The sequence below is a fragment of the Chelonoidis abingdonii genome, chromosome 3, assembly GCF_003597395.2.
Source record: "Chelonoidis abingdonii isolate Lonesome George chromosome 3, CheloAbing_2.0, whole genome shotgun sequence".
Classification (NCBI taxonomy): Eukaryota; Metazoa; Chordata; order Testudines; family Testudinidae; genus Chelonoidis; species Chelonoidis abingdonii.
Window position 1 is genome coordinate 93,015,555 of NC_133771.1, and position 18,819 is coordinate 93,034,373.

Below are 18,819 nucleotides of genomic sequence, written 5' to 3' on the forward strand. Positions count from 1 at the left end.
CATTTGTTCCTTTAACAATACACTACCCAACAGCTTACTACACTAATCAGAGCTGACATTCCCTTTAAATCAAACACAGTCGTGGGCTGGTTTTGATTAAAAGTAAAGCAAGTTTATTAACCAAAGGAGTTTGGATTTTAAGTGAGTTCAAGTACAAAGGCTAGAATTAGAAATGGTTGATAAAAATGAAAAACACTTTCTAGAAACTAAGACTTAACAATACAAGCTACAACCTCTCTTCTGGACAACACTACCGTCCTGCCAGATGGCTGCCCACCCTTCAGGTCAGGATCAGGATCTCCCAGGATCTCTTGGGATTCTTCTGTAACCCTTCTGCCCCTCTGAGTTGGCAGCAACAAGGGCCAGGTTCAGTATCCAGGGGTTCCATTTCAATAACACAAGGCATAACTGGCTTGAGCCCCCACCCAGTGACCTGGGACACTTACATACCACACCCTCCTGGGCGCCTCTGTGAGACAATACTTCCCCTCTCACAAGCACGGAGTCTGAATGTAGCCAAATCCTTTTAATAAAGGAGGGAAACAATGTGGCATCCCACTGGAGAAACACCACAAACAGGATTATAACACAAACCATAAGCAAAAACCCACCTCCAAGTACATTTGGCAATGTCCTTTCCCCCTTAGGGTCTTAAGTCCACTCACCCCAAAGTCCAACAACCCAAAAGTCTCTGGTCAGTGCCACCCCAGAGTTCAAAAGTTTATCTGCAGAGTTTTGCCCCCCACCTCAGCCGGGGTGGAAATGGGTGGGGGGCCCACACAGAGTGGTAAGGGGCACCTTACGTGGGCCAAGGCCAACTGCTCCGCCTCTCCGTGGAGTTCTGCTGCAGCCTTCACCACGACCAACTCCACTTCCCCAGCTGTGCAGCTCCTCCAGCCAACCCATGAGCCACTCCAGCCATCCCCGCAAACCGCTCCACTTCGCTCACTGTTCCATGGGCTGATCTAACATGCTGCAGACTGCTCCGCTCTGCCAGCTGCTTAGCGATAGGTCTTCAGGCTCCCCCACTAGTTAGCACAGCACTCAGTGCTCTCAGCTCAGTAATTCCAGCTCTTTAGTGATTTCAACTCTTAGCAATTTCAGCTCATGGTAGGGGAGCCCTGGTGCTGGTGCACCATTGGCCCAACATGAATTCAGCTCAGGAGCCTTTAGATGGACTCCTAATGGAATCAAAATTAGCTCTACTCTTTAACAGTGGAGGGAGGAGGATGTGCAATTGGTGTTCCAGTTCTTCAAAAGGGGGTCCATACCATCAGGTACACACACCAGTCCCCAACCTCTCTCAATTCACTGGGTTTTGGAACCCATGTCCCTTGTCTAGCAAGTGTCACTTAATTTATATTGAGACATCTCTGTCATAAAGCAGTCTCGTAGTTCCTCATTCACATAGTCAGGTGGCAACACTTTATTTATCCTGCCCCAATAACAAAGAAATTGGGGATCCCAGAGCTATCAAAATAACCATCCCAGGCTGCCTCCTGTGCCCATGAAAATATTTTAAATTCCTTTCCACACTCCCCATAATTCACCACCAGATGTCAGGGTAGGGCTCATCCTGACTCTGCTTAAACTTCTCTCCATTCTTTTATAGTCCGGTGTACCTTTAATATGAACTCTTTTGAAGGTTACCCTTCAATGCAAATTGTAAAGTTCATTCAAACTATGAGGAAGGTAACACGGAGTCTCCTGGTGAAGGGAATTCCATACTGATTTCTTCCCCTGCGGGTGTTTGAGAAATTATCTATTTCCTGCAATCTCCTACTCTGTGTTTTTGTCTTCTCCCTTTGTTGGCTTGATGGTCCTGTTTACCTTCTGTGTAAATTGATTCCTCATTGTCTCTTAATGTACTTTCTGGGTGGCAGAACCACATTCCTTTGTCTATGGTGGGGTAGCTTCAGCCCTGCCCTACCTGGCAGACATTTTGGTAACATAATTTCCAATACGTTTGTTATTTTGAATTTGTCCCCTGTATCCACATCAGACAATAATATCATTGATCAGTATATTAGATGGGGTATACCAACCCAGCACTGACCCAGCAAGGGTTAACCACTCACTTTGGGTCCAGGAGGCCACACCCTCTCATCCTTGCTGGGTATATTCCAGGTGGAAGCAATATATAAAAGGGAGCAACTCAGTTCAGTCAGGGCTGGCTGTTGGAGGAGAGTGGATGCATGTTACAGGCTCTAGTCAGGAATCCAATTGAGCTCCAGACTATGGAGGTTGGGTCCCCACAGAGGATCAGAGAGATGGAAAGACACTTGCTGTGGAGGAATCAATGGTAAATAGGAAGCCTGAAGCCAGAACCAGGGCTACTGTTTCCCTGGGACCCTGAATCAGGACCTGGTAGAGTAGGGCAGGCCCAGGTCTCCCTACCACTCCCTGTGCCTAACACTAGGCCTCCCTGCCCTGAATACAAGGGCTGCTGCATAGACTGGCCACTAGGCCTCACTGCCCTGAACACAGGAGCAGGTCCATAGACTGTGGCTGCTAGGCCTCACTGCCCCAAAGGAGAGGAGCCACATTGACTGAAAGGGGGTGTTCCCCCTTCTTTCTCTCCGGATGGCCTGATATTCTGTGAGAGTATGTTATTAGCTTTTGATTGCTATCTTCCATGACACCTTCTAGAGTTAATTCATAAGTAAAAAAGTGATTTTATTAAATACAGAAAGTAGGATTTAAGTGGTTCCAAGTAGTAACGGACAGAACAAAGTAAGTCACCAAGCAAAATAAAATAAAACACATAAATCTATGTCTAATCAAACTGAATACAGATAAGATCCTCACCAGTTCCAGAATGCTCCCTTTTTACAGGCTAATCTCCTTTAGCCTGGGTCCAGCAATCACTCACACCCCTTGCACACTGTCCTTTGTTCCAGTTTCCTTCAAGTATCCTGGGAGGGTGGAGAGGCTCTTGCTTTAGCCAGCTGAAGACAAAATGGAGGGGTCTCCCATGGGCTTAAATAGACTTTTTTGTGGGTGGAGACCCCCTCCCCTCTCCTATGCAAAATCCAACTCCAAAATGGAGTTTTGGAGTCACCTGGGCAAGTCATATGTCCACGCATGACTGAGTTCCTTACCAGCCAAGCCACGTTCCTGGAAAAGCCCAGATGTGGATTGGTGTCTCCAAGTTCACTGTTATTGGCTTAAGTGTTTCTGGACTGGGCACTTACTGAGAATAGTCTTTTCTCAGGAAAATGACCAACTGCTTCACTACAGCCTACTTAGAATCAAACAAGTATGCCGCCAATATTCATAACTTTGAGTACAAAAATGATACATGCATACAAATAGGATTAATAGATTCAATAGATCATGACCTTTACAGAGATATGTTACATGGCATATGTAGTATAAAACACATTCTAGTTATGCTATATATATATATATCCACATTTATATGCATATTTCCATAAAGCCTTATGGGAGCTACCATCACACCTGCTTCCTGTGAATCCCCACCACTTGTAGCATTTCAGGACCTGCATCCCTCCTGGATCCCAGTGTCTATTATCATCGGGTGCTGCCCCACAACAGTGCCCCCACCCTCTGGGTCTCCTCTCCCAGGGGAACCCCAACCACCTATATCCACCTTGCCTCAGTGGCTACTGCCATTCATCATCTAGCCCAGGGATCATCAACCTTGGACACGTGGCCCATCAGGGAAAGTCACTGGTCATCTGGGATGGTTTGTTTACCTGCAACGTCTGCAAATTCGGCCGCTCGCAGCTTTCATGGGCCGCGGTTGGCTGCTCCAGGCCAATGGGGGCTGCAGGAAGTGGCAGCAGCACATCCCTCGGCCTGCACCACTTCCCGCAGCCCCTATTAGCCTGGAATGGTGAACTGCGGCCAGTGGGAGCTGTGATCGGATGAACCTGTGGATGCTGCATGTAAACAAACTGTCCTGCCCCGCCAGCAGCTTTCCCTGATGGGCCGCGTGCCAAAGGTTGCCAATCCCTGATCTAGCCCCTTCTGTCAGGGGCAAACTGCAGTCTGTAATGGCCACTCATCACTGGTAAGGGGGTTAGACCTGCTGCCTTTCTAGCCCCAGCTGCCTCCCTGCAACCCTAGTACCTTCCCTGGCCTTTAGAAAGGCCTCAGTCTGGGGACTCACTAAGCCAGAGCTCCCCAGCTCTGCCTGCTCTTCCCCAGCCTGGCTCTGCCTCAAGTACCCTGCTTGCTCTGCCAGGCAGCCTGGTCCTGTCTGATCTCCAGCTGAAGCAAGAATCTCTTCTTTCTCGCTCTCTCAGCCTGCCCTTTTATCAGGGCCAGCTGTACCATAATTGGGTGCAACCACACTTGTGGCTGACTACCCAACCAGCCTCTCTGGGCTGCTATTAAGCCCTTACTGAATCTGGGTGACCTCCCCATAACAGGTATATTCAGCTAGTCAGATCAGCTGAAACACACTACCAGATACCAATGTGCCCTTTACCGTCTTGCACTGGGATGCTGGCTAGGCAGCTAGCTTCACATATCATGTGCCAGGATCCTCAGGATTAAATATTTATTACACTTGGCTTCTGCTTTACCTTTGTGAAGAAAATGGCCTTTGCCTTCCCCTAGAAGATCATTTACCAAGGACTCATTTTGCCCTGGGATCAATTTTCATGTTATCAAATGTAGCCTTTTCCACAACAGTGTCCAGCTGCTTTTCATTCATCTATTTTCCTAGGACACTCAGATTTGCAGCGCAGTGCTTCTGAGATTCTAAAATAAGCATTATTGTGAAATAACAGTCATATTATTCTGTCATAAATAAAATGACAGAATAATAGATTACTAAATAAGGAAGGGAAACTGAACCCAGAGCTGTAGCACTGAGGGATGAAGGTGACTCTCCTTATCTGGGTCCATTAAAGTGCTTCATACGCAAGATTTCAATTCACTGTCAGAGGTTTCATGAGTAGTAAAAACTGACAGGTGACTAGCAAGAGAAGCCATTAGAAATGTCTTCTTTAGCTAACCCTTCCTCTTGGCCTACTAAAAGAGCATAGGGTCATTTTTGTGAATGAGAATATTATTTCCATCAGCATTTTAAACAAAGGCTGTCATAGTTTTCTGACTTCCTGCATACTGTAGCCACTTTGATTAAGGGATCTATCTATCTTAGAGCTACATGAAACAGGAAACATCTCAGGATCTGGACCTCTTAATGGGAAGGAACTTTCCTTGCTTTTTTTATCAGCCTTGATGGTATTCTTCTCAATGTGCTCCCTGCTGGTATCACCGGAGATACTGTTTCTGCTTTTTTCCCCGTTTAGGTAGGAGATGCTCTCAGATACTCTGTTTGTTCATATGTTCAGTGTAATTAAAAACCATTTGAAATTGATCTAGCTAATCAGCACAAACTCCTGTGTTGATACTCTTACATGAGTTGGTAAGGAGTCAAAAGGTAGAAGAGCTGGCCTCGCCTTCATCTCCTCAGAGGTAAGGAAGAGAATAATGAAGTCATCCCTATGGACGTACTAGCCTCTGACATGATCCAACCATGAGCTAGCAAATACTTATGAGAGGGGAAATTAATAAAAATAAATGTTAATGATCTCAAACAGAAAAATAATTCAGCTCTTGACATTTTTGCATCTTACTACTCTCTTGATCACAGCTGCAGAATCAATGGAGCACACTTCCTGTTTTCATCCTTTTTTCCATATGCTGTTGCGAGAATATTTGGCCTCTTGGAGGTTTAACTCCAGTTCCTGTTTTTATTCACAGCCTTATTCTAGTTTATCTTTGACCTGAAGCATGAGATAAAGACCAAGCCATGTCCATTTTCTAATCAATTTATTTGACGATAAGCTTTGTTTTTTCACAAACAGTTACATAACTAATACAAATTGTACTTTTACCTCTAAAATGCACTGTTATCAGAACGATACTTTAACCTAGTACAACATTTTTATACTTGTATATCCTGGATCATTTATTTGTAACTAATATTTTTCATTCCTTTGGTGGGTTTAGTGATCACAAGACTAGAACTAAATTCCTCTATATTAACATCCAAAGTCCAATGTACTTTGTGGCAACTTGGACTAAATACTACAACAAGTATCTTCATGGTTTCTTCAGAAGTCCAGTGTGGAAATCGACGTTCTTCAGCAGCTTCAGAAATGGAAGAATTTTACTGAATTAAGTATGAAAATGAACACAATAATAGCACAATATTCCTGATCTTATAGATTTAGTTAATAAATTCAATTTATATTTTATTTTATTTATTATTTCCATCCTTCCCATGTCAATGCTGGTGTACAGGATAGAAACTCTTCTATTCCTCTCTATCACTTGCTGCTGCTTTCGTCTGCTATATGGTGTTAAAATGAACTATTTAGTTCTCCCTGCCAAAGGTCTTTCTTAAGATCTCTCTTGGGCACCCACCTTTCATCAACCAGTTGGTTTCCACTTGAGAGCTTCATATGTGTGTTGTCATCTGAAGTATATGCCCTAAATACATCCAATACTTCTTTCTAATTCTAGTGAAAACAAGCTGCTGGCTGGTGATTTCTCAGATATATTCATCACTGATGAAGTATCTTCATCCAGTGTCCAGAAACTTTGTAGACACTTATTTTCAAAGGCACCAATTTTCTGTGGAACGTTTTAGTAGATTGCCAGCTCTTGTGGCCATATTTAGCACTAAGATTACGTTTGGGTTGAAAATTCTCAGTTTTGCTTTGGTTCTATATTAGTTTGATTTCCATGTGTTGTTGAGTTTTGTGAATGCTGTGGATTCCTATTTTCCTATCCTTGATGTCACTTTCTTCTTGAGGTCTCTGTTGGCTAGTATGGTGCTGCCCAGGTAGATGAACTGTTCTACTTTGTTGTTGTTTTTGCCTTCTACTCTGATGTTACTGCTTGATGTCTGAGTTTCCAGGATGTTTGTTTTAGCATAACTGATTTTGAGCCCAGCTTGGCCTGCTGTATTTGCCAGGTTGTCTGTCTTTGTTTGTAACTTTTCAGAGATGTCACTCAGTAGTGCAATATCATCAGCAAAGACGAGGTCTTCTAGCCATTTGCCATCAGCAATGACCACAGTGTTTGCATTCCCAAACTGAAATTAAAATGGAGGTCTACACTATACACTTATTGTGGTATGACGATGTTGCTCAGGGGTGTGAAAAATCCACATCCGAAGCGATGTAGTCATACAGATCAATCACCTCTGTGTAGACAGTGTTATGTTGACAAGAGGGCTTCTCTTGTTGACATAGCTACCACCTCTCATGGAGGTGGAGTTCTTAAGCCAATGAGAGAGCTCGCTCATTTGGCTTAGGGCATCTTCAGCAGAAGTGCTACAGCGGTGCAGCTGTGCTGATGCAAGTTTGTAGTGTAGACCTGCCCTGAGAAAGCCCAACCTTAAACAGAAAGTGGCAGAGAAGATTAGTAATATAAAACTGAAAACAAAAGTGTGCTGTGAGAAATTCCAGTGTGAACTATGGAACAGATTCGTGGTACTGGCAGAGGAAGGTGAGGTAGGGGTTGGAACTGAAGAAAAATGCACAGTCCTCTGAGACAACATGCGGCAGTCACAGCTTGATATCAGCACACCCAGAGCAAGAACTAGATAAGCCAAGAGATGTTGCATCTCAACAAGGAAAGAAAAGCACTGAAGGAAAACTCCTGAATGCTAAGACAAACGAAATATTGGAAAAAGCAAAGGAAGAGTAGAAGAAAGCAGACAAAGCAGAGAAAAGTGTGGACATTTCAAATCATGAAATGGGCCAATAAGAAGCCAAGATGAAAAAAGGCTTACAGCCCACGTGTAAGGGAAAGAGAGATGGGCAGAGCATTTCAGACAAGCCCTCAACAGACTCAGTCCCAGATATTGATGAAACATAATCTACTTGGTATAAATATTCATGCAACAGAGATGTCAGCAGTACAGGCTACAATTAAGAAGCTGAAAAAGAACAAATGGCAGGAGATGATCTAATAATAGTAGAAAAGATAAAAGAACTTGAACGTGCTACCCTAATAAAACTGACAGAACTGTTCCAAGTTCTGAGGAGAAGAGACCCCTCCTGACAAATGAAAACATAGAATCATTGGTAGAGTACCTGAAAAGGGTGATGTCACTGACGACAATAACTGGAGAGGAGTCACACTACTCTCTGTTGTAGGGGAAATCACCTGTAGTGTGAACATAAGAGGCAATGGATTCAAAGCTTAGGGAAGAGCAGGCTGGACTCACGCCCAAAAGATCATGTGCCAATCAGATAGTATCACTTAGGACTATCATTGAAGAATGTGTAGAATTTATTTTACTGTGTACTTAATTTTTCAGTGTGCCATAAATTGCCTCAGTGAGAAAGCTGCATTGTCAGAGATATTAAGAGAGAAGTCAGGAGCTAGATAGGTTACAGAAAAAAAAAAGAAACCACAAATCAGTAGCAGAGACAGGATTAAACCACTGCAGTTCTTGGATCCCAGAAACCTTAGATTTCTGGCTATATAAATAACCCACAAGGTGAAAATGTGGCAGCCTCAGATAAATTTAAGGTACACAATTAACCTAAAAATCTGTGGTTTTATAAAAATTGTTCTTGCTGCAAGTAACTCTAAAAATCACTATATCTGAAAAACTTTAGAATAAGTATTTATAAAATATTTTTATCCTGTTTTTAAAAATATCATGTTTTTTGTGTCTTTGCAAGCACTTTCTGTACAGTCCGTGGCATTATTGTGCTTCCTTAATTGTACAGATCCTCATGCACATGTGTACTGTATACAGGTGATAGTACCATTGATATCAATGGTATTATTCACCCTTGTAAAGTTAAGCACGTGAGTAAGTGTACTTAAAATCAGGTCCTCAAGTTTTTTCCAGTTTTTTACATGAGTCTTTCACACAGCAAGAGAGGAGCAAAAACATTTAAAAATCTTGGGAAATGTGATAGTAAAAAGCACAAAAATTAATAGGGAGTGTACTTTCAGGAGTATTATCTGAAAAGAATTTAAACTTTAATAAATAGATTAAATTTTAAGTTCCTTTTAAATACAAACACTGGTATGTCAGCAGTAGTTATTTATTTATGTGTAGTTTGGTATTGTGAGGGAAAATACGGTGGGCTTACAACTTTGGCCAGACTTTTAGGCCTAAACTTTGGATAAGCTCGTTTCTAGGCTGTGTTGAATTTTGGTTCAGCTTGTCTCTGTGTATAAGGGGCAGAGAGGAGGGGGAGAGAGTGTTGAAAGAGTGATGGAAAGTTGCTTGTGTGTGTCAAGGGGTAAAAGGAGTCACAGTGGAAAGTTCCCAAAATGGAACAATGGCTTCGTGTGTATAAAGGGCATGTGGGGGCAGAGTGATAAAGTCCTCAGGTAGCATAATTTGCAATAGCCAGGCTTATGAAATATATAACCACAACAGTTGTGTTAGAAAGGTTGCTGACCACAAAAAATCAGACAGTGAGTAACAAGTGGGGTCTAGTGGGGGAGACGCATGGTTTTGCTTTTGTCCTATATTAATTTTGCAATATATTCCAAATAAGATAATTAATATGGAAGTACATGTAATTTATCTGTGGTTTTAACCTTTATAAGTGAGCTAGAAATTTACGGAAGGCAGAGCATCTTGCCACCTTGCATGGGCCCATGCTGACTCTCCTTGCATATATGCTCGTATAAAATAAAGGAGCCTCAGGCTGTCTGATTCAAAATCAACCCTGTGGTCAATTTTTCCACAACAATTTGGGGGCTCGTCCGGGATCCACAGATGACTTCCCCAGAATGGAGGACCGCGGGCAATCACCCACCAGACCCTGAGCCCATTTGAAAGGTAAGAGACCTTTTGAAATCTCTATTGTGGGTTTCTGGTGGAGGATTTGACCGTAGGCTCAGGGTTGGGTGAGCTGCACGCTGGATCTGAACCTTTTACCGACAGACATCCCTGATGCCCTTCTGTTCTGTTCTGTTCCCCAGGAAGAGCCATTGGGTGTGGCTAAATAGGCCTCTGTACTGTTCTGTGTGCCAGTGTGGAAGTGAAGGTCACAGGAAGATTCCCTGTGACCACCCCTTTGTGGGTCAGTAAAGGGCTCTGACCAGGATAAGGCTTCCTCTGCATGGCATGCCCAGCGAGAGACCTGTCTGGGTCTAAGTTTGTGTGACCTTATCCTTTTCCCCCATCCTCGGATTGTCCCTGAGCTCTGTTTGATCCTCTGGACTGGAGTAAGGTGCATTATCCGCTCCAGAACCAAGATCGAGGGAGATTCCTGTTTCTGTAACCTCCTTCCCTTTCCCTCCCATCCCCGCCTGAGGGTGGCTGAATGAGCCACTGACGGGTCCAAACGCCCTACTGGAAACAACAGAGTAAGAGGCACCATTGTCTCTGAGACTAGCCGACGCTCTTTGCTGGAAAGGGTTGTAGACAGTCGTAAACGCCCTAAACAAGCCTTCCCTGTGTGAAAGACCTAAGTGAAAGTGATCTGATCTGTCAACTGGGAAAATGGAGGCCGGTGAGTCAAAAGGGATCACCATCTCACCAAAAGGGCACACCTGAGTATTGTATGTATGCAAATTGCAGTCCTTTCAGAGAATAGGATCCCCACAAAGCCAGTTCGATGCATATTTTAATTTTTATGAAGAAACAGAAAAAAACGGTACCACACAATTAAAAGAGATAAAAAGGGAATTGGCAAAAAAATTAAATTCAACCAAGCTGGCAAGAAATATTAAGCAACAAAAGCCCCTTACGTTCACCCTCAGACAGTGTCTCCCAGTGCTGAGGAAATATTCCCCTTGCACCAGTTCCCAGGCATTGACGCTTCGGGGCTGTGCATGCACCTTGGTCTCCCATGGAATTGTATAATTTAATAAAAAAATTTCTGAAAATAAAAGAAGACCCTGCTAAATTCCAAGAAGAATTAAAAACTGTCATTTACTGTTATAACCCCACCTGGGCTGACTTAAAACAACTCTTGAAGGGAGTCCTGCCCAGGAAAACATTAAATCTGCCTTTATCAGGCAGCCCGATGGCCCATGGAGAACCCAGTCCATGAGCAGGACAAAATAAATAGAATTAGAAACAGGCTGTGGGAAGCAATTCTCCCAGTTTGCCCAAAGAAAGCAGATTGAGCCAAAATTATCACCTGTAAACCAAGTAAAGAAAAGAATCTAAATGAAATTTTAGCAGCTATCCAACACTGTCACCGCCACATTGAAACTAAGTTAATGACCCTCCAGTTCCAGGACATGCAGAGACCCTGCAATAGCCACCCATTGTGGGGGAGAGGGAAAAGGCCAAACCGAGGTCCCCACCACTTACCTCCCCAGTCTCCCACCACTTACCTCCCCAGTGATGGCGGGTGTCACTATTGCAAACAGATGGACCATTGGAAAATAGAATGTCCCTACCGCCCTGGCCGCTCCACAAGCAGTAGGGGTGGGCAATGTTCTTGTGCCCCACCCCATCTCTTCACCTCTGACCGTTTATGTCGGTCCTCTGTCTAACTATTATGCTTTCCTCCCCAGTTCTTGTTTACTAGGTGACCTTTTGGGAAAAGTTTTGCTGTGTAAATTAAATTGTACAATCTGCTGTACCCCAAATGGTGTGCATCTGGACGTGTCTGATCCCACTTACAATAAGGTCCTGGCAGTTTGCAGAAGGACACTCTAAAAGAAAAGATCGACCCCAGCCCTTCTTCATTGCAACAGGAACTGCTGGTTAAGGTCTCTCCCTCCCTGTGGGCCTTGTGAGTCGATCATGCCAACCAAAGTTGAGTGCATTGGGTCTGCCCAACCTGTTAAGATTCACTTAAACCCAGCAAGACCACTTCCCAAAGTGCAGTGAAATCCTCTCTCAAACTAGACTGAGGAAGGAATTTAACCTGTAATTCCTCCTTAATTCAACAAGAAGTCATTATTCCTATGGTCAATAAGTGTGACTTCCCTATTTTACTGTACTGTTCATGCTGTTGTTCTCCCTATCTTTCCCGTTGTCCGTAGCCCTGCTACTATCCTTTCTTACAATGCACCGGTGCTGAGGGGTTGTTACCACCTCAAGGGAAGATTGTATTAAGTCCGGACATAGAGAAAAGGTTATTATTAAATAAAATGCATCTAGATGTAATGTGTGTATGTAAATAGGTGTGTATAAATAAATAAAAGGAGGGTTAATCAAAAAGCCCACCATCCTTGCTAAATTGATAGTGAAACAATGCCTGTGCCCATGGAAAAAAATAATGCAGCAAGAAAAAAGGATCGGGCCCAGACAAGCAAGCAAAAAGTTAACTCTGTAGTTATTGGAGGGAATTAAGCAGTGAAACTGTGTATAAATGTTAAAAGAAGGTGTTATGAAAAGAAAAAATCTTGGTTTCTTTGCAGTCATTCCTTTGGGAATGTCTGTAGATAATCCAGGCAAGAGCCCCTGCCCTCGCCATTTCCACCCAGGCTGAGGGGTAAAACTCTGCAGATAAACTTTTGAACTCTGGGGTGGCACTGACCAGAGACTTTTGGGTTGTTGGACTTTGGAGTGATTGGACTTAAGACCCTAAGGGGAAAAGGACATTGCCAAACGTACTTGGAGGTGGGTTTTTGACATTGCCAAACGTACTCTTGTAGCGTGAGGGTTTTTGCTTGAGTATCGGTTTGTATTACAATCGTGTCCTGGTTGTGGTGTTTGCTAATCAAGTACGTAGATGGCTGCATTGTTTCCCTCCTCCTTACTTAAAAGAGGATTTGCTCGCCTACAGCTCCAGACTCTGTGTGCTTGTGAATGGGAAGGATATGCCTCCATAGACGTGCCCATGACTGGGGTGGCCGTATACGCCGACGAGTCCCAGGTCACCGGATGTATGAGCTAAGCCCCAGAGGTCACTGAGTGGGGGCTTGACGGGTTATGCATGGCTTGTTATTGTGATGAAACGAAACCCCTGGAATACTGAACTCAACGGCCCTTGTTGCTGCCAACTCAGAGGAGCAGAAGGGTTTACATTTTTGGGGGCTCGATCGCCGGGATCCGCTGTGGGTCAGTACCCCTCGCAGAAGCACCTGTGAGTGTTCCACTGTATTGGAAATAATTGTGTTTATATTTTGACCGGAATTACTGTTTGTATAATGGCTAATATGTATCGGGTTGAGGGGGGCTAATGGGCGCCAGTCCTGGCGCCTCTAACCTATCCTCTAGGAGCGGCAGCCACAGCCTCTATGATTAGAGCAAAAAGCCACTGGGGCACGATATTGGAAAAGATTGTGTTGGCCTTATGCCTACATCAAATTCTGTGTCGTAACGTTAAGGTTATTTCTCTGCTGGGGAAAAAGGAGTTGAACCCTGGGTGTAGCATACCACTGAAATGCTGCTGGGATGGGCCATCACCCATATGTACGAAAAGCGCAACGATGTGTCTAATAGAGAGCTTCACGTTCGGCCCCAGCATTAGATATTGTAATTCAACACCTGCGAAAGCTCATTGACCCTGGGTCAGTGTGCCGAAGAGACGTGTCTAGAGGCCTTTCGATCTAGATACACCTTTGGGAGCAGTAGCGAGGGCCCACTTGAGGACAAGTTACTGTAAATTCCTTAATTCCTGACAGCAAGGGGAGGTGAGAAGAATTATCAGCCTATATACAGAGGCTGGACGAGACTGCTTAACGAGAGAGGCTTTATGAGCGGGCTGGAGCGTGACTAAAGCTGGCAGTGTGGGTCAGACCAGAACTGGCTCAAGTTGTAAAGACTCAGTATCAGTACACGGATCCTACTTCATCTCACTAGAGGAACGCAGGAACATCCCCCAAGTTACTGTCCAAGCTGTATAAAGGAGTCAGGAGAAGAGGAAGAAAGGCAAGACGGCCATGCGATGTGAGAAGCCCAACACACTTTTGGAACCAAGACCCAGACACTCAACACCGAACTGCCAAGGGCCAGAATTACTGATGTGTGAGCACCACAAGAGGACTAGCCAACTAAATGCAGGTCCAAACTGACCGCAGTAAAGACGGATGCTGAGAGCTGCAAAGACAGCACCAATTGACTGAACTAAGATTTCCAGGAAGTAAGGGCCTCAGACGTGTGACGATGGAGGAAGTCATTATTCTGAGCCACACGTCCCCCGGCGAAGGTGAAATGGACAATTCTTTGCTACGGTGAGTAGCGTTCAGGATGGGCATCAGTGCGCTACGCACCATTACGACCAGTATAGGGGAAGATGAAAGAATACAAACCCCCTCACGCACCTTTATAGATGGCTATCTTGGGAAAAAGGAGGGAGGGGGCCCCTTAGGACGTAGGAATTTCCACCGAAAGGACAATTCTTTTGCTACCGGTGTGGTCAGGATGGGCACAGTGCTGCTAACTGCCATAAGGAAGAGAACCCCTCCTTAGTGTATGAAAAGCTGAGGATCAGTTGGGAGAGATCCAGTAGCTGCCAGAAGGTCTGGGGACGGAGACCACCAGGCCTACAGGATTTGAAGATTCCCCCAGAAGAGACTGTCCAGCTGGGATCCCTGCAGGACTGATAGGGCCTAGAGCAGAGGTCATGGTGAGGATTGAAGGGGCGGAGTGTAAAGCCGTGCTTGACACTGGATCTCAAGTGACTGTTATATTTCAGTCATTCTACCAACAGATGCTTAGGCACCTGCCTATACAGGCACTGACTGGCATTGGTCTGTGTGGCCTCAGCATGGATGAATACCCCTGTCAAGGGTATGTCATAGTGCACCTGGAATTCCCAGAGGAGGTTGCTGGGGTAAGGGAAGAGGTAGAGACAGCTGCCTTAATATGCCCTGACTCTAAAGGGACCTCTGATGTGTCTGTGCTGATAGGGACCAACTCCAGTCTCTTCAAGGTGCTCGCGGATTACTGCAGACGACGGGCTGGGGACCAGTACCTGAGTACCCTGATAATCCATACGCTTTGTGCTGAAGCCTATAGGAAGACTGAGAACGCTAAAAAGGAGACGTCTGAGCTACCGACTGAGGCACTGAAGTATATGGGCAAAACCCCCTTAGTAGTGCCTGCAAGGATGGAGCAAAAAGTGCTTGACATGAGTACTAGGCTGAAAGGCAGTAAAGGGCCATTAGCAATGTTAGAGCAGCCGGTTGAAGGAGAGCTCTTGGAAGGAGTGCTGGTCCCCAGTGGAGTCATAACCCTACCTGCTGAAGCCCAGGAAAAGTTGACTATACTGATTGCTAATGAAACAAGTAGAGATGTTGTTGTGAAGCAAGGACAAAAGATAGCAGACCTCTTTGAGCCTGAATCAATTGTAAAACCCCAGTGTGAGACTCAAGTTCTGACAATAGACCCAGCAAGGTTTGACTTTGGAGATTCACCATTGTCCAAGGAGTAGAAAGATCGCCTGAGGAGGAAACTTTGTGAAAGAGCCAAGGTGTTCTCATTGCATGAGTGGGATGTGGGATGTGCAAAAGGAGTAGAGCACAACATCAGACTACGTGACTCTCGACCATTCAGAGAGAGATTTAGGAGGCTTGCTCTCTCCGAGGTGGAAGATGTGCGACCTTCAAGAGGTGGCTGCAAATGGCATCATTACAAAGTCCCGCAGCTCATACGCCTCACGCATTGTGGTGGTCCGTAAAAAGAATGGGAAAATCCGGATGTGTATTGACTACGGCACCCTAAACCGCCATACTGTGGTTGACCAGTACACAATGCCTCGAGTCCAAGATGCCTTAGACTGTTTGCTGGGAAGCCAGTGGTTCTCTGTGTTGGATCTTCGGAGTGGATACTACCAGATCCCTCTGGGTGAAGAAGATAAGGAGAAGATAGCCTTCATCTGCCCATTAGGGTTTTATCAGTTCGAACGCATGCCCCAAGGGATTTCTGGAGCACCTACCACCTTTCAACGTCTTATGGAGAAAGTTGTGGGAGACTTGAATTTACTGCAAGTGTTAGTTAATTTGGATGACCTGATTGTGTTTGGAAGAACTTTGGAGGAGCATGAAGAAAGACTTTTTAAAGTGCTTGATAGGTTGGAGGATTATGGTTTGAAGCTTTCAGTTGACAAATGCCAGTTCTGCAGGACCTTGGTGAAGTATGTGGGTCACATCGTGTCCCAAGGGGGTGTGACTACTGATCCTGATAAAATAGAAGCACTCACTACATGGCCACGTCCAAGCAACTACAGAAAACTCAAGACCTTCCTTAGGTTTAGTGGCTACTACCGCAGATTTGTGAAAAGCTATGCAACAATTGTAAAACCCCTCAATGATCTTATCAGGGGATATCAGTCCAGCAAGAACAAATCTAAGACCAAGAATGAGGGGTCTTCCATGCAGAGACACTATGGCCCCTTCGAACTCTTTAGGCCACGGTGGGATGAGAAATGTGAAAGGGCTTTTCAAGAAATCATTACTTGCCTAACTCATGCCCCAGTCCTAGTCTTTGCTGACCCAAGCAAGCCATTTATCCTGCATACTGATGCCAGTTTGGAGGGTCTGGGAGCAGTACTGTACCAGGAGGTGGAAGGCAAGCATAAACCTGTAGGCTTTGCCAGCCAAGGACTGTCTGATAGTGAAACCCACCAACCCACCCACAAGCTGGAGTTCTTGGCCTTGAAATGGGCCATCACTGAGAAATTTCGAGACTACTTGTATGGTGCTCAGTTCCAGGTGTGGACAGACAACAACCCACTGACTTATGTGTTAACAAGTGCTAAACTGGGTGCTACAGGGCAAAGATGGGTGGCCGCTTTGGCTAGCTATGACTTCACCATTCAATACCAATCAGGGAGAAGCAATGTAGATGCAGATGCATTGTCCAGGCGTCCACAGGCACTAGGAGTTGCTGTGACACCCAAGGATGGAGTGACAGCTATTTGCAGTGTGAGTCGCCGAGAGCCGGGGGCCTATGAGAGCCTTCATGGATGTGTTGCTGAAGCTTTGGGCCTGCCCCCTGAATGTGTGCCTTCTGCTTCAGTGAACTATATTGCTTTGGACCAATCTCCCTTGTCCATGCTCAGTGCGGCTGACTGGCAGGAAGCCCAGCTGCAAGATATTGACATTTGTAATACACTACTTGCCAAAATGGAGGGGCGAGGCCCAGCTGCGGTTGTCCCACCTACCCCAGAGGGCAAACTACTTTTGAGAAAATGGACCAAACTAAAACTGAATCAGGGAGTGCTACACCGCATGACCACAGACCCTCTACAACAGCAACGGAATCAACTAGTGCTGCCAAAAGAGTACAGTGCCCTGGCCATGAGGGCCCTACATGATGACTTTGGACATTTAGGGATGGAACTTATCCGCAGTAGGTTCTATTGGCCCCGGATGGCTGAAGATGTTCGCAGGAAATGTGAGACCTGCTCTTGATGTGTTCAAAGGAAAACTCTGCCCACGAGGGCTGCATATCTGAAGACTATCACCAGCAACAAACTTCTGGAGCTGGTTTGCATTGATTTCTTGTCTTGTCTTTAGAAGTGGACAAGAGGAATATTGGGAACATTCTGGTAGTGGACCGACCATTATACGCGATATGCACAGGCATATCCCACACATGATCAGAAGCCCACCACTGTCGCTCGAGTACTGGGGAAAAAATATTTCTCAGTTTATGGATTCCCAGCCCGGATACACTCGGATCAGGGATGAGACTTTGAGAGTCACCTTCTGAAGGAGGTGCTGAGGATAGCAGGCATTAAAAAGTCGAGGACAACGCCTTATCACCCTCAAGGTGACCCTCAGCTAGAGAGGTTCAACCGAACCCTATTAGATATGTTAGGGACTTTGCGGCCAGAGCAGAAGGCAACCTGGAGCCAACATGTTGCATTTCTGGTGCACACCTACAATGCTACAAAGAATGATGCTACAGGAGTCACCCCATATCTCTTGATATTTGGTTGAGAACCAAGTTTACCCATAGTCCTGTGCTTTGGTGTATCAGAGGATGGCGATAGCTATGAAACCCATCAGCAATATGTATCCCGACTATGAGAAAAGCTGCGGGATGCTTATCACCTAGCTACATGTGCAGCTCGGAGGAACGCAGACCGCAACAAACATCGATATGATACTAGGGTACGTCTGCAAGAGCTCCAGCCAGGGGACAGAGTCCTGCTGCGAAATTTGGGTGTTGCTGGCAAACACAAGATAACTGACAGATGGAAGCCAATACCTTACTTGGTGATGGAAAAGCTAGGAGACCTGCCAGTCTACAAGATCAAACCAGAAGAGGGTCCAGGGCAGACAAAGACCGTGCATAGAAACCTTTTGCTCCCTGTAGGGGAATTGGTAGGCACCCATTATGAGATGGGCCACAACAGGGCAATTGGGCAGAACAAAGGTGCTGTACCAAAGCCACCTTCAACGTGGACAGCCTGCCTCCTGCAGCTAACTTACCCCAACTCAGCACATCTGAGAGTGAGTCTGAGGAGGAAGACACAACCATGGTGTATCCTGGGATGAAGACAAAATTTCAGTCTCGATCAGCTGAATCAAAAGAGAGCACCTCCTCTTCCACCCTAAAACCTATGGCAGAAGTATTAAGGCCCAGTCCTGACACTCCTGAGCCACGGTGGAACCCCCATGTGATGACATACACAGGTTATTGGACAGTGGCGACATACAGATGGAGGATGTCCTGAGCACCTTCGACCCTCCACTGTTAGAACTAGAAATGCAGGGACCTATGCCAATATCCGAGGGGAACTCACAGGAAACCTCCCCATCCGTCACTCAAGAGGATGTCCCCCCTACCACAGCAACAGAGATTCTCAATAGGCGAGACAGGGTAATAAGACCAGTGAAACGGTTAACTTACGACACACCTGGGGTGACTAGTGAGGAGCCAATACATTTAGCACACAGGTTTGTGGAAGCTAAAGTAGGCTATCTGAGGCCCTTTGG

The 18,819-nt window shown here is 45.4% G+C and overlaps 1 long non-coding RNA gene across 1 annotated transcript in view; it reads right to left on the minus strand.

Annotated features, from left to right (window-relative positions):
- Positions 1–511: 511 nt before the first annotated feature.
- Positions 512–18,819, minus strand: part of LOC142046572 (uncharacterized) — a 33,873-nt gene continuing 15,565 nt past the window's right edge. The window contains exon 2 of the long non-coding RNA XR_012655530.1: positions 512–558. This is a non-coding gene — a long non-coding RNA (uncharacterized LOC142046572). The remainder of the gene's footprint in view (positions 559–18,819) is intronic.